Below are 14,072 nucleotides of genomic sequence, written 5' to 3'. Positions count from 1 at the left end.
GAAATTGTCGATACTGGAATTTAGTCCTTAACTCATTCTTCTGGGATTGACAAACAAAACCGCTATACTGCTTAAAGGGACAGTTCGGGTGTCCTGATTTCAGAAACACTTAATTTATATTGAAATTCCGTACTTTCCCAGCACTTATAGGAAGCTCGCTTTAAATGTCCTGCCGACGCGCTTGTTGTAACCCCATAAGGACCAGGCTGTTTTTTTTATTTTTTTGTACACTTCGTAACCAACACTTTACCTCATCAAACCATATATTTTTAAAAACTAGACACCCAAGAGTATTTCAGTTAATAGTGGTATTTTAACTCTTTCCATGTGCTAATTCTACCACCAGCCTTTGTCATGTTTTGTGGTAGTCATTTTTTGCGTTTCCCACACACACACACATTGTTGTTAAGATATGAATTTACAGATTGCTTTCTAAGCTTCGTTAACGCCATGACGTGCCTGGCACGTCACTGGTCGTTAAGCCTCTGCTGTCAGTCTTTAACCCCTTCAGTCCCCTATAGACGCACCGGTATGTCCTGCCTTTCTTGCATCAGCAGGGACACATCCTTGCTGCTACACAGGAGATCAGCCTGGACGCCCCCCTGTCCCCCCTGCTGGCCAATCACATGTAACAGCTTCTGGCGCCAACGCCAGAAAACCGTTACATTTTTAAATGCCCGATTCCCTTCAGGGTCACATCACTGCTGACGTCACCCGGAAGGCCCTGCTGGGATATCCGATCTCTCCGATGAGGCGCAGATCACAGACACTGTGATCTCTATGCAAGTCCCTGCGGTGCAGGGGATCACAGGGAGGAGAGTGAGAAACCATGTTTCTCACTCTCCTCACATGCTGAAAGACAAATCAACACAATAAAAACACAAATAGAATAAATAATAATTGAAAAAACAAACAAAAGTGAGCTACGTAATGTCATTGTGACATCACTGGCAATAACAACATGTTCAAAAGGTCCCTAAGAGGACCTCTAACCATACTGCACTAGCAGTGCATTTAAAATACAAAAAAAAGAAAAAATCCTTACATCCCATTGTCTAAAAAGTATAACCTCCTGCCCCTGTTTACAACCCCCAAACCCGTTAAACCATAAGTATAAAAAATACTACCCTATAGGGTACTATATGTAAGGGATAAATATGGCCCTCTAAAAAGAAAAAAACAAAGGATGTGGGATATCTCCAGGAGATGCAGCTAAACAAGGTTGGCCGGTTTTCTCTGTCATAACACTTACCCTGTGCAAAAAAATCTAAGCAACACATAAGTGTTGGCGAAAAAAAGCGCAGGTAATCATTTCTGCTGCCACCTTTGACAGTTATTGGTAGCCAAATAGCTGCGTGAAGAATGCCCAAATACCTCTGATACGATACTCTGGGTTGTCTGCTTTACAGAAATGTATACTTTTGAGGGTATTTTTGGCTTATTTGGTTAAAATTGCAATCCCATCATTCCTAATGTAAAAATTCTACGAATAATGTACATAGTTACATAGTTATATAGGCTGAAAAAAGACATGCGTCCATCAAGTTCAGCCTTTCCTATATCTGTTAATTTGTTGCTGCTGATCCAAAAGAAGGCAAAAAACCCCGGTTTCGCTCTTTCCAATTTTGCACTAACCAGGGAAAAAAATTGCTTCTCATTTGTCGTTACCCCTAATTCACTACCGTTTAGGGTGTAGGTTGCTTGTGCATTCGCTACCCCAAAGTGCATAACTTTACATTTGTCTACATTGAATTTCATCTGCCATTTGTGTGCCCAGTCCCCTAGTCTATCTAGATCCCTCTGCAACACAGTAATATCCTGCTCGCCCTGTATAACTTTACCTAGTTTAGTGTCATCTGCAAACACAGAAACATGACTTTCAATGCCTACTGCCAGGTCATTTATAAATATGTTAAATAAAATTGGTCCCAGAACAGAACCCTGAGGGACACCACTTACCACTTTTGAGCAGCTTGAAAATTTACCATTTATAACAACTCTCTGTTCTCTATCTCTAAGCCAATGTTCTACCCAAGAACAAGAATTTGCATCTAGGCCAATTTCTTTCAGTTTGAATACTAACCTATTGTGTGGAACCGTGTCAAACGCCTTGGCAAAATCCAAGTAGATTACATCCACTGCAACACCCTGATCGACACTTCTACTGCATTCTATTGCATTCGTAGAATGCAATTAAATTAGTTTGACAGGACCTATGTTTCATAAAACCATGCTGATTTATGCTAATAATACTATTCTTCCCAAGGAATTCTTGGGCAAAATCCAAGTAGATTACATCCACTGCAACACCCTGATCGACACTTCTACTGCATTCTATTGCATTCGTAGAATTCAATTAAATTAGTTTGACAGGACCTATGTTTCATAAAACCATGCTGATTTATGCTAATAATACTATTCTTCCCAAGGAATTCTTGAATATTATCCCTAAACAGCCCTTCAAATACTTTCCCAGCAACGGAAGTTAGGCTCACAGGTCTATAATTTCCAGCCACAGAGTTGGAACCCTTTTTGAAAATAGGAACCACATCTGCCTTCCTCCAATCCTCTGGTACAATTCCTGAAAGAAAAGAATCCCGAAAGATTAGAAACAGAGGTTCACTTTTTTCCTGACACAGCTCCTTAAGTACTCGTGGGTGAATACCGTCAGGCCCCGGAGCCTTGTTAACATTAATTTTCTTTAGTTGCTGCAGCACCTTGTCCTGGGCCATCCACTCACAGTTTGACTGAAAATTTTTCTCAGTGGTCCTATGTATCTCCATTGCCATAGGTTCCTCCTTAACATATACTGAGGAAAAATAGTTATTTAAAGTTTCTGCTTTTTCCTGTTCCTCCTTAACCAACACTCCCCTCTCTGTTATTAATGAACCTACGTTTTTATTCTTTGTTTTTTTTAGAATTTATGTACTTAAAATAATTTTTTGGGGTTAGTTTTGCTCTCTTTGGCAATCACCCTCTCATTTTCTAGTTTAGCCCATCTAATCACCTTTTTGCATGCTTTATTGGCTTCCTTATATCTTATATAGGATGCCTCTGATTCGTCTGATTTAAATGCTGTAAAAGCCATTTTCTTATTTTTAATTTCCTGCTTAACGACCCCACTAAGCCACATTGGTTTCAATTTGTTTCTTTTATATTTGTTTCCTAGTGGTACATACTGAGAAGTGTACCCTGCTAATATTTGTTTGAAAATACTCCATTTTTCCTCAGTATTTTTATCCTTGAAGAGTTTTTGCCAGTCAATAAGTTGCAAAGCTGCCCTTATCTTATTGAAATTGGCCTTCTTAAAATTATACGCAATTTCTTTTTTGAGTTTATTTCAAAAGAGACCATATTGTGATCACTATTACCCAAGTGCTCCCCCACCTGAATGTTAGACACAAGATCAACATTGTTTGTTATCACCAGATCCAAACAAGTATCCTTTCTAGTTGGTGCTTGTACCAGTTGTGACATGAAGGTGTCATTTAATGGGTTCAAAAACCTGAATCCCCTTGCAGAGCTACTAGTCCCTCTATCCCAATTTATGTCCGGGTAATTAAAATCTCCAATAATTAACGTGTTACCCAGATGTGCAGCTTTCTCAATTAGTTCTAACAGCTCCTCTTCCTCATCATTATTAACATTAGGTGGTTTATAACATATCCCAACCAGTAGTAGTTTTTTTGCCCCAAGTGTTCTGCCCACATGTAATATGTTCCCTACAAGTGCTGGGAAAGTATGGAAAATCTAAAACTTGGAGCGTATTTTCCATCACTCTACCTAATTTTGTGAGGATTCAGAGGGAAAGTATACTAAATTTCTCATCCTAAATTTTCAGCTAATTATCTAACTAAGATATCAAAAGAAAGACCTCTCTCTCTCTTTGAAAAAACAATATATAGTTTACATGTGTACACTATTTGTAGGAAAGGAGAATAATCACTGAACCAACATATCACAAAAATGGCAAAATTGGTCTTGGCTTTGAGGTACCAAAAACTCCTGGGACTGAAAGGGTTAAAGTTCCTGTTTATAATCCAGTTAATTTTGTATGGGCCAAAAATTTTAAATTGGTTGAGGATAATTTACAGTTTGCAGTTAAGAAAGTTCAGAATAACTGCAGGACCTTTGTCCCCTTTAGGCCTAGTTCCCCAAAAATGCACTGCGGGGGATCTGGATCTTAACCCTGCTGCCTGCCCGGCATGCAGTTCCGGGCGTCGGGCGATACGAATTGTACATTCCCTGCGCTAAACTCCGATTATCCTGGCGCCTAGGTCTGGGGCGTCCAACGTGTGGCCCGCATGAGCAAGGCCAGACTGGCATGATAGGAGTAATGAGAGTGAGTTGTGATAGGTGTTCTGGAAGTGAGGTTCAACAATGTACAAGAGAGAGCTTTACTAGGGCTGCAACCAATGATTTTTTTCATAATCGATTAGTTGGCCGATTATGTTTTTTTTCCCCCGATTAATCAGATAAAGAAAATGGTTTTTTTTGTTTATTTAAAATAATTTAATGAATAAATTAGGTGAAAAAGAGCAGAATAAAAAAAACTTAAAATTGATTTCTTGTTTTTCTGCACATCGGAGCCCAAGCTTGCCACACTGCCTCCCAGATATGCCACTCTGCCCCCCCAGATATGCCTTATACCAGGGCTCGACAAATCCCAGGCGCCAGATCGCCATGACGACTGAGAATTTTGTCCCGGCGCCTAGGTCAGGGGCGTCCAGGGTGCGGCCCGCCAAACTTCAAAGTGCGGCCCGTGTGAGCAAGGCCGGACTGGCCCTGATCACGGTGCAGCCCGGTGCGTGCAAGCAGGCCGCCTAATAAAATTAAAGCGGCCAGCGTGCACACACGACGGTCTTACTATCTCACCTCGTGTCCGCACCACGTGAACGTTGGTCTGCCGGCCCATGGACCGGCCCACCGGGTGGGCTGGCAGACCAACGTTCACGTGGTGCGGCCACAAGGTGAGGTGGTAAGACTGCCGTGTGTGCACGCTGGCCGCTTTAACTTTTTTAGGCGTTAGGCACTTGGCTTGCACACACCGTGCTGCTGAGTGGCAGTGCCTCAGTGAGGCTCAAGGGGGCGGGGCTCACAGAAGAGTTCCTTGTGACGGGGGAGAGGATCGTAACGTTGGAGGAGAGCGGGGGGGAAAAAGAAAAGCGAAAATGTAAGTAGGGCTGCAACTAACGATTATTTTAATAATCGATTAGTTGGCCGATTACTTTTTCGATTAATCGGATAAAAAAAAAATGCTATTTTTTTTAATTTAAAATAATGTAATAAAAAACGTACAATTTGCCCTTTCATCTCTTTATCGCAATGGCCTCTCTCTCTCTCTATTCACCTTTGTATTTTACTGACATAATAATAAAAGCTACAAGAACCCAAACACAGTGTTTCTCAAACTAGGTTTTAATACAAAGTTATTAGTAAATATTAATTCATATGTTAACTATTTTTCATTTTTAATAAAAACTATGAGAAAAAAGCCTTGTTTATATTTTCTTTTATTTACCAAACTGCCCCCCTGCACATCTGACCCCCAGCTTGCCACTCTGCCCCACATATACCTTATACCTCCTATATGCCAGAGATTCCACTGTGCCCTCTGATATGCCACTGTGCCCCCGATATGCCTTATACTCCTTATATGTCAGTGATATGCAACTGATGTCTTATGCCCCCCTGATATGCCCAATATCGATATGCCTTATACCCCCTATATGCCACTGTGCCCCCTGATATGCCTTATAACTTCCAATATGCCACTCGCCCCCAATTATGCCTTATACCTCCCTATATCCCACTCCGCCCCCCATAAATGCCCTGCATCACCCTTTGAAATTCATTATACTCCCTGATTCACCACTCTGCCTCCCCAGATATTCCACTCTGAAATTCATTATACCCCATACACCACTCTAACTCCCCCAAATATGCCATTCTGCCTCCCTGAAATTCATTACATCCCCATACACCACTCTGCTACCCTGAAATTCATTATACCCCCCATACACCACTCTGCCTCCTCCCCCCTCCCATACACCACTCTGCCTCCTTCTCCCTCCCATTCACCACTCTGCCTCCTTCCCCCTCCCATACACCACTCTGCCTCCTTCCCCCTCCCATACACCACTCTGCCTCCTCCCCCCTCCCATACACCACTCTGCCTCCTCCCATACACCACTCTGCCTCCTCCCCCCTCCCATACACCACTCTGCCTCCTCCCCCCTCCCATACACCACTCTGCCTCCTTCCCCTTCCCATACACCACTCTGCCTCCTCCCCTCTTCCATACACCACTCTGCCTCCTGTCAGCAACAGAGGTCACAAGACACCAGGGAGCCGGGTAGAGAGGCAGAGTGGTGTATGGGAGGGGGAGGAGCCAGAGTGGTGTATGGGAGGATGGCTCCCATACACCCCTCTGACTCCTCCCCCCTGCCATACACCACTCTGCCTCTCTCCCGACTCCCTGGTGTCTTGTGAACCTCCGTTGTTGACAGATGTTTTGTGAACCTCCGTTACTGACAGGCACTTTCACTGCAGCTTCATAGAAGCCTCAGCGTAAGTGAAGGGCAGTAATGGAGGCTGTCTGTGCGCATCGTGCAGACCCCCACCAGCTGACAGAGAGGATGATCCTCTGCAGGAGACCTCGATTCTCTGTCAGCCGGTGGGGGTCTGCACGATGTGCACAGACAGCCTCCGTTACTCACCTTGACTTCCGCTGGGGCTTCTACTTCATGCGATGCTGCCACTGCATCGTAGGAGCGGAAGTGGAGGGGAGAGGTGTAAGTTGTCTGTGCGCATCGCACGGACACCCACCGGCTGACAGTGAGGGGAATCCAGGTCCCCTGCATCGTTGCGGGGGATCTGGATTCTAGTTTAATAATCCGATCTCTGTTTGAGGTTGGATTATACAAGGAGAGGAGTTTTTCAGAGCATTTGCTCTGAAAAAAACCTCTTTTTATAATCGATAAAACTCGATAGTTAGGGGTTCGAGGAATGTGGACCTATATTTAAGGGCGGGGGGAATTCCCTTGAGACAACATTAATTTTTGTCGTTGAAAATAAAACTTTGTTAGTTTATAAAAAAAATCCTGGCTCCTAACTTTTTTAGCTGGCTCCTAGATTAAAAACAAATTTATCAAGCCCTGTGTTAGTTAGAATACTGTTTTACTATTCCACCAATGTGTGAAATTTTTCTTTTCACTTGCCGCCGATAAATCCAGAATGCTTTAACTCTTTGGTTTTTCAATTAAATTGAAAGTTCAACTTTGACAAATGTTTACCTATGGGTTGCTCGTTATGTTTTTATTTTGAGATTTTTGCTGTGTGTTTAAATTTACTATGTGAATTCTGTTAAATAGATTTTGGAACTCCTTTGGCTAAAGAGAAAACTGTTCTCCCAACAACTTGCTTACAATTTTTAAGTATAAATTATAGCGTCTAAGAATATGGAATACAGATTACCAGTTGATAAAATAAACAAATTAAGGTGCATGTTATTAAAAGTACAAGGAGTTAAGAAAGTGACAGTTAAAGATTTACATAAATTGCTAGGTCTTTTGGCCTTCACATCAAGAATAATCCCAATGGGCAGGGTTTTCACAAGAAAAATGTCACTAGCAATGTCTGGAGTTAATTAAGAAATTAACAAAGATATTGTGGTATGGATAGAACTCAAAGTATTTTCTCATTTTGTGCACCCACACACATTATATATTGTTTTTTCAGGACAAACAGGGCTTTCTTTTATCATATCATCTAATTTACTACAAAAAATGACAAAAAGTGGTAATTTTTTGTTAAAAAATGACTTTTTCTCACTTTTCTTTGAAAAATCTTTTACTCATCTGCACAAACTAATGAAAAAAACATGCTAAGTAGATTCTACTATTTGTCCTGAGTTTAGAAATACCCAATGTTTTTATGTTTTTTTGCTTTTTCTGCAAGTTATTAGGCAATAAATACAAGTAGCATTTTGCCATTTTAAAACCGTTTTTTTCCAAAGCTGGTCATTCTCATGTGCTATTTTGGGAATCTTTGAAACTGGCCAATGTAATTTACCCCATCAAACCATGTATTTTTGGAAACTAGACACCTCAAGATATTTCAAATGCTGTTTTTTTTTTTTTTTAACCCTTTCCATGCACTAATTCTACTACCAACCTTTGTCAAACTTTGTGGTAGTAATTTATTTTGTGTTTTTGTTTTTTTTAACTAAAATGGCGCTTCAAGTATGGATTTACAGTATGTATGTGTTCAGCAATATCTCCCGAGTACAGTGATACCCCCCCATGCATGTGCATGGGTTTGTCGAGTTGTTTGGGAGGTAAAACGCCGCAGATATGCCTTATGCCGATATGCCACTCTGCCCCCTAGATATGCCACTCTGCCCACCCCAAATATGCCTTATACCTCCAGATATGCCCCTCTGCCCTCCCCAAATATGCCTTATACCCCCTATATGCCATAGTGCCCTTGGATATGCCTTTTACCCCCTGATATGCCTTATATACCCTATATCCCTTATACCCCCTGATATGCCTTATACCCCCAGATATGCCTTATACCCTCAGATATGCCACTCTGCCCCCCCAGATATGCCTTATACCCCCATATTCCATAGTGCCCTCTGATATGCCTTATACCCCAGATATGCCACTCTGCCCTCCCCACATATGCTTTATATACCCTATATCCCTTATACCCCCTGATATGCCTTATACCCCCAGATATGCCTTATACCCCCATATGCCATAGTGCCCTCTGATATGCCACACTGCGCCCCCCAATATGCCACTCTGCCCTCCCATATGCCTTATAACCCCCCTATTTACTACTGTACCGTTGATATGCCCCACCAGATATGTCCCTCTGCCCCCCCAAATATGCCTTATACCCCCCAAATATGCCACTGTGCCCCCAAAATATGCCATATAACCCCCTATATACCATTGTGCCCTTGATATGGCCCCCCAGACTTACCCCCCGTGATCCAGACTCCTTGGTGTCTAGTAGGGCCAGCCGGTGAGCATCTGCACGATGTGCGTAGACAACCTCTGCTTCTGGCTGGCACTTTCGCTGGAGCTTCTATGACTGAGCACCGGAAGGTCACGTGACCCCTGTGCTCATCGCACAGACATCCCCCCCACCGGCTGTCAGATAGGAGGATCCGGGTCGCCTGCAGCGCTGTGGGGGATCTGGATCTTACTGTTATTACCCAACCTCTATTTGAGGTTGGATTATAAAACAAGGGGTATGTTTCAGAGCATTTGCTCTGAAAAAACCCTCATCTTATATTCGATAAAATAGATTCAACTAATTGATAATGAAATTCTTTGGCAACTATTTTCATTATCGATTATTATCGATTACAGCCCTATTGTGTCGACCACCAAAAGTAGAAAATGAGCCAATGCAAGTGTCTTCACACGTATGGGAAATTGCTTTTGGCTTCTGCGGTCCGGGCTACCTGCCTTAATTAAAGGCTTGGCAGATTTGGTTAAATTTTGCTGCAGGTTAACCCTTAAACTATGAGTTTAGAAACAGTAACTTGCTTTGTTTTACAACCAATACAGAATAAATTGTCTAAATCCTTACTACAAAAGATAAGCAGAATCAATTTTTGTTTAATGCTACTGGGTGGTAAGCCAGTACTGAATTATTTTATTATAAAACAATTGCTTAACGGTTATGCTAGAAGAAAGAAGGTCAAGGATTTAAAGGAAGCCTATTTCTTTTCAGCTTCTTAAGTAGTTGATTAATAAATGAATGGTATTAGTTTCTAAATTAATGGTGTTATTTTTTTAGCATTTGTTAAGGTTGAGCGAACTAGTATCCACACATTGTTTTTTTCAGGACAAGAGGGGATTTCTTTTGATGTCATTGTTTTGATTGTGTCATATTATTTACTATATAAAAAAAAAAGTATAAAATATGGTGAAGGACTTTTTCTAACTTTTACTTGAACAATATTTTACTCCTCTATAAAAGCTAATGAAAAAACCTGCTAAATAGATTCTACTATGTGTCCTGAGATTAGAAAACCCCAATGTTTTTATGTTGTTTTGCTTTTTTCTGCACGTTACTGGGAAAAAAGTACATGTAGCATTTCGCTATTTCAAAACAATTTTTTCCAAATCTGGTAATTCTTCCCCCCATGTGCTATTTCAGGTACCTTTGAAGCCGGCCAATGCAATTTACCCCATCAAACCATGCATTTTTGAAGACTAGACACCCCAGGGTATTTCAACTCTTTCCATAAACTAATTCTACTACCAGTCTTTGTCAAGCTTTGTGGTAGTCATTTTACTTCAGGTATGAATTAACAGGTCCTGGTATAAGTCACTGTCATAAAACAACATCTCCTGAGTACAGTGATACCTCACATGAATGGGCTTGCCTGGCTGTTTGGGGGGCAAAAGGGCCACATTTGGGGCATGAGCATTTTTCAGTGTTAAACTTTGACATTTGGTAATCCACTGCCCATGCCTTTTTGGTACACCTTACCTTTGAGCTTGGCCATTTTAGTGTGCCCTATAAAACCATTTTTTTTAAAAACTAGACACCCCATGGTATTTCAAATGCTGATATTTTAACTCTTTACATGTAACACTTTACCCCCCAGCATTTTTTCAAAGTAGTGGTATTTTGTTGTGTGTATTTTCCCCTACACACCTACTTTATGTATGAATTTACAGCCCCTGGTATATGTCACAAAACACGCCAATATGTGTTCAGTAACATCTCCTGAGTACAGTGATACCCCCACATGCATGTGTTTGTTGGGTTTTTGGGGGGCTAAAAGGCTACATTCGGGATGTGTGCATTTTTTCAAATCGGAAATTGGACGTGTGGTCATCCTTCCCCCTATGTTAATTGGGACACTGTTGAACCTGGCCAATTCAATTTACCCCATCAAATCATAATTTTTTTTTTAACATGCCAGTATTTTAACTCTTTTAAGCTAAAGCGCTAAGTTTAGGACTTGCTTATAAAAATATATTTTATATATATATATTTTTTTTTTTTGCCTATTTATTTTATACATTTTTTTGGAACTTGAAGGTTCCCCTGATGGTGACATCAGTGGGAAATTATTTTTACATTTTACTATTTTTTTTTTTTTTAAACTATTTTTTTTTCTTATTATTTGTTTTAATTTATTTTACTAATCGCATTGTGATTAGAAAGCTGGGCTCCATTGACTTGCATGGTTGAATGCAGCACCTGTATTCAATCCTGCAAGTGGAGCCAGAGTTCTCAGGAGGGTCTGGAGAGACACTCTGGGAAACTTGTTTAAACTTTATTCTTTTTACAGGATGCGCAGTGGCGTATGTGACCGCTCTCAGAAGGTGATGGGCCAGTGCGTTTGGTGTCGTTGAATACCTCGCTTTCCAGCAACACCATTGAAGTACAGGAGGCGATCCTTGACTAAACAAACTCTTTTAACCCCTTCGAGACTGGGACGTACCTGGTACGCCATTGTTACATGATAGCTGCAGACTGGGACGTACCAGGTATGTAATCTCAAAAAAAATACCACCACTTTGTCATAACCATGGTGATCCCACATAGTGATTTTGTCGGCTCAAAATAAGTTTTTCATAAAATGTGGCGATCGCTGCATTGAAGGGGTTAACGCTGCACTGACGCTCTCATGGATCTAACCGGCAGCTTCAGGGAAGTGTGGGGGCCTGGCACAACATTCCCCCGCTGCCTGATTGCTCCATGAGAGCGTCAGTGCAGCATTAACCCCTTCAATGCTGTGATCTCAGCATTTTAGGGGTTAATACCCGTTTGGTACGGGGCTCTGCTGCTCTGGCAGACCAGCAACCACAAAAACGAGCCCCCACAAGCCCTTTGATCACTCCTACAGGAGTGATCAAATTGACTCCTCCTGCGATCTCCGGTCTAACAGAGAGTGTGTCCTTCAGGGACAGGGAGAAAGGGTTCTTCAGTCTCCACATGAGTGTGTAGACTAGCCCCCCCCCCGCTTGCTCAATGAACCCCTTCAATGCAGCGATTGTGTATGACCACATTGCAGCATTGCAGGGGTTAATATTAGTCCCCACAAGCTTGTCAGGACTAAATATCAGTCAATGTTGTGCTTCAATGGAGCATCAGCATTGAAAGAGTTAAAAAAAAATTGTTTAAAAAAAATAACAGCACTGACTTGAAAGTCTAGGATCCTTCCTGGTCAAATGCTGTGAGTTTAATAACTGCTGCAGAAAATACCAGGCATATCAGGTGTTTCCAAAAACAGGACAAATACCTAAAGACACAAGGAGTTTTTTTTCCCCCATTTGCACAGGTTTTTTGTGAAAATATTTCCTTTTTTTCCTAATTTTCCCCCACATTTTTAGATATTTTTCATAGTTAATGACGGTTTATATATATTATTATTTCAAAGGAAAGCCCTTCTTGTGCTGAAAAAAACCAATATATAATTTGTGTGGGTGCACTAATTGAAAAGAGAGAATTTACTTTTTAAGAAAGACATAGCAAAAACAAAGACTGCTCTGGTCTTTTAGCGCAAACGTAGCAACAAAAATCTGGTCCTGAAGGGGTTAAACGCCCCTGGGAGGGGCCACACATGGCCCCTGATGCAGATCATGGTGTTGCTTAATGACTCAATGTCGAGGCATTACAGCAGCACCCTTTGGGTGCAGAAAGCGATCTTAGATCGCGTTCTGCGCCCATTTGAAGTCATGACGGTCCTGGCACGTCAATTGTCGTTAACCCTTTGTTTTCAGGTGACATGCCCGGAGCGTCAATCGTCATTGAGGGGTTAATATTCAAATTTTGGTGGGTCGTCTTATAATTGAGCAAACACAGTAATTATTATTTCAAAAGAAAGCTATACTTGTGCTTAAAAAAAACAATACATAAAATAAAGTCACAGCAAAAGCACAAAAACTGCTCTGGTCCCTGCAAACATGGTAACAAAAAACCCTGGTGCTGAAGGGGTTAATAAAGCTACAGCCATTATTATCTAACAAACTGTGTCTTAGTTTTATGTTCAAAATTATTATAGTGCTAAGGTATTAACAGGAAATGGACATAGGTTTATGTTTAGTTTTAAGTTAAGGCATGGACGTGAACATAGCTCTAACAGCAGCTATGCATCATAAGCTGCTCTAGTTAAAACAAAGTTAAAGGAACCATATTTTTGTTGTATTTCAAATACAAATAAATGACATCCAGATTTAGCCATATGATTCTATTGGAAGTCCAGACTTCTAGATATCTGATTTTCTCATCTCTACTTTAGAGAAAACAGAAAAAGTAAATGTACAAACCACTGCCACGTGATTTTGTTTTGTGTATGCTGCAATGTGGCACACGTATTTGTTTTGTAACCAAATATCAATTACTTAACCTTTGCTGAATATAGATATTTCTACTAAAATAATATCAAATGCAAGTTTAAACACGAACACAGTAAGAAAACATAATTGTTGATATAAAGCCAAATTCTTGTATAATGTTATATACATACCAATGTGTCATTGAACCACCAATCATAAGCTACTTCCGGGAATCATACCAAACAACAACGTTGGTTCACAAAAGAAAGACAAAAATTTCGGCTAGTTCCCACCCGGTAGAAAGACTCTTGTGACGTCAGAGGATCATGTGACTGTTTGGTCACATGGTACAATGTACTACAGGAAGCAGCAAAAGGGGAAATGCACATTATAGGAAATGGTAGCGGCTACTTCCTACCCAGTAGAAGAACTCTGGTGATGTCAGCAGACCATGTGACTGTTTGGTCACATAGTACAAAGAATTACAGGAAGAAGCAGCAGCAGCAGCAGCAGCAGCAGCAGCAGCGCGGGAATTACAAATGGGCTGTGCTGGGCTGCTGTTTCTTTTTCAACAACGTGGGATGCAAGGATGAAGCTTTAACAGAACTACTGAAAATACAGAATATTATGGAGGCAGAAGAAAACTTGAATCTGTGAGATACTTCAAAGTGACTCTCTGTCTCTCTAAGTGCGTGCGTCTCACTCTGTCTCTGTTCCAGTGCGTGCGTCTCGCTCTGTGCCATTGCGTGCGTC

The 14,072-nt window shown here is 41.2% G+C and overlaps 1 protein-coding gene across 2 annotated transcripts in view; it reads right to left on the bottom strand.

Moving 5' to 3' along the window:
- Window positions 1-13,657, bottom strand: part of FAM234A (family with sequence similarity 234 member A) — a 55,890-nt gene extending 42,233 nt beyond the window's left edge. The window contains exon 1 of one of the 2 annotated variants that reach the window (XM_053472108.1): window positions 13,613-13,657. The gene's annotated coding sequence lies outside the window, so the exon portion shown is untranslated. Of the gene's footprint in view, window positions 1-13,510 lie in introns of both variants that reach the window. The other variant, XM_053472107.1, reaches the window with a different exon arrangement.
- Window positions 13,658-14,072: the final 415 nt, after the last annotated feature.

The sequence above is a fragment of the Spea bombifrons genome, chromosome 7 (assembly GCF_027358695.1).
Source record: "Spea bombifrons isolate aSpeBom1 chromosome 7, aSpeBom1.2.pri, whole genome shotgun sequence".
NCBI lineage: Eukaryota > Metazoa > Chordata > Amphibia > Anura > Pelobatidae > Spea > Spea bombifrons.
The sequence above is the reverse complement of the archived record's forward strand: the minus strand, read 5'-3'. Positions and strand labels throughout refer to the sequence as shown.